The following is a 2,966-nucleotide window of genomic DNA, read 5'->3' as shown; positions in this document are numbered from 1 at the left end:
ACACCCCCCCCCCTCCGGTCCGCCCCTCAATGCGCTCCCCCAGCCGGTGCAGCACCAAGGTTCCGGGGAAGAATGGTTCCTGCCACAACAACCTGCCCCCAGCCAGACTGCAAGGGGGCGAGGTGGGGGAACAGCGCCCCCTGGAACAGCCTGGCTCTTGACATTCCATAGCTTCCCAGCCCCCTCTCCCAAGGGCTTTGTGGCTCAAACAAGGCCTGACAGCCTTTGTGTGGCTCCCACCCGCCTCCCCACCCGCTTTGTGTGGGTCCTCCTGCTCCAGCCCCTTCATTTGTGCCTCTTCCACTTCTCTGCAGCTTGGAGACCATTAACTAGCTTCCCTCCCACAGCGCCTTTGCTTTCACCCCCAAATCCTCACCTGTTGCCTCAAGTCCTGCGTGCGGCTCCCACACACACACCTCAGCCTGTAGCCTCCATGCCCTTGTGTGGCATCTCCCAAGCCTGTACTTTTTACAGCTCATTCACCACTCTTCCATTCAGATTCTTATACCATCCCTATTATTCTTGTATCTGGGTGCCTTCCAACGATGCACTGAGTAACATGGTGAGCCTTAAGTGTAGTTCCTTTCCCAAGGACCCAGGAGGGGGAAAGAGGCACAGAGCAATGGAGTGACTTGCCCCTCAGGTCACACAGCAGATCCATAGTAGAGGACAGAACAGAACCTGTGTCTTCTGGCTATCAGGTCAGTGCCCCATTTATTGTACCACATTGTCCTCCTTTGTTTTCCTTTTAGTACTGGTAATGAACCTGGAGAGCTGTTTTTTTCTGGGATGTGCTGATGTAAATTATGGAGAAAGCCGAAGGTAGATAGAACCTATCATTTAAAAAATTAGTGCTTATAGAATCATTGGGCCTTATTTTACTGTTTTGGCTGATTTAAATCAGACATAACTCCACAGCAGAGAGTGGAGTTACACATATTTTAATTTATCTCTAGTGTTTCATTGTTTTACACGTCTTAAATTTATTTTTTTTTAATTGTTTGCTTTTCTTGTTGTTGCAGCTGTAGTTAATTGTTTTGTGCTACACCCAGAGAACCTTGGTAAAGGGTGGAAGTAGTATAGCCGATACCAAGTGGTCAAAAGACATGAATCAGGACACCCAAAATCATGAGATTATTTTACAGATTATGAGATTTATAATAAATAATTAATTTGGGGTTGTTTTTATATACTTTCTGTGTTTTGAGCTCTCAGGATATTCCAGCATCACATTTCTAAGCTTTTCTCTGCAACCATTAAGGTTAGAAACTGACTTTTTAAAAAATGAAAGCTCAGATTTGAAATACTCGCTTGTTTTTGGGAGCTGGGGCCTTAAGGAGTACACTAATTATCTCAAGATAATAGTGAAAATCAAGATAATATTGTGAAAGTTGGCAATATTGCAATTAATAAAACAATCATCATTTCCTATTACATACTAGGTATTGAAAGAGTTCTTGCAATAGTTGCTGATTAGAGAAGCAAGGTAGATGAGGTAATATCTTTTACTGGGCCGACTTCTGTTGGTGAGCGAGACAAGCTTTCGAGCTTACACAGAGCTCTTCTTCAGCTCTGGGAAATCTACACAGAGTGTCACAGCTAAATACGGGGTGGAACAGATTGTTTAGCGTAAGTTGTTCAAGGTTAATGGTCCCTAGAAATACATGTTAATAACTTATGCTAAACAATCTGTTCCACCCCGTATTTAGCTGTGACGCTCTGTGTAGATTTCCCAGAGCTGAAGAAGAGCTCTGTGTAAGCTCGAAAGCTTGTCTCGCTCACCAACAAAAGTGGGTTCAATAAAAGATATTATCTCGCCCTCTTTGTCTCTCTAATGTCCTGGGACCATACAATTGTTGCTGATATTCATCTGACCTACAGCAGGGGGCGCATTAGGACAGAATTCAGCTGATAGCCGCACTGTGGTTTGTTAATCGAACAGGGTGTTGTGGTCATTTAGAATAAGAATTAGACGTCAATAATTCCCTGGGTGAGCACAATAGGAAGTCAGTGTTCGCCATGACAGAGACACTTGTTTTTAAGTTAATATTTGAGAAAGAATTAACATCTTACAAAGGAATAAAATACTCTAGAGTTGCTAGGGAGGCTCATCATCTGCACTGATTCAGGTACCGGGGGACATGGAAGAACTTGCAGCCCTGTGGCTAGGTTTGGATGTTTGCCACCTACCCACTTTTCCATCCTTCACTCTTATGCCAGCTCTCCCTATCTATTAGCATGGTGGTTTCTGTCCATTTGAAGGAAAAACACATGGGTGGATTGACCCTGACTCTGATCCTTTCAGGTCAGTGGGAGCTGCAACCACTTATGCCAGGGCTGAGTATGTCATCTAAGATTACCAAAGATGCTGTTCATGTGACAGCCAGTAAAAGGGACTCAAAGAGCATTGGTGTTTCCCCACCTCCCCATCCCACATTTCTTCTGCTCCTCCAACCTGAGATAGGGCAAGTACAGATGTGTCAGTTCTCTGCTAGCTGTGGGGGTGAAGAGCTTTTTGCATGAAGTACCCAGTTCAAATATTGTGAGCTGGATCAGCAGTCTCATATGGGTGACTTATTTTTTGTTGTACGAGATACTTAGCTTCCCAATAGTCAGTTACATTAATGTTCAGCCCTGTTCTTATCTCATTAACTGTCACCCAGGCTATAGTGTTGAAGAATGAATACTTGCCACAATAATACATTTCCAAGGTCCTAATGTGTGACTTTAACAGGTTTCTAATATGCACTGGTCTACAGGTGTGGTATTGTTCTGATCAGCAGTACCCCATCTCCAGTACACAGAGCTTGGGTTTCCTCTTGCTTACACTGGTGTAAATAAGGAAGAGTTATGTTGGTGTGAAACTGGTGTGAGAGCAGAATCAAGGTTCACAGTTTTCATCCGCCAGTATACACAAACACACATACTCACAACTTGACATCACAAATTCTTGAGCAACTTTTGTG

Source organism: Lepidochelys kempii, chromosome 16 (assembly GCF_965140265.1).
Source record: "Lepidochelys kempii isolate rLepKem1 chromosome 16, rLepKem1.hap2, whole genome shotgun sequence".
Classification (NCBI taxonomy): Eukaryota; Metazoa; Chordata; order Testudines; family Cheloniidae; genus Lepidochelys; species Lepidochelys kempii.
Note: the sequence above shows the minus strand (reverse complement) of the source record.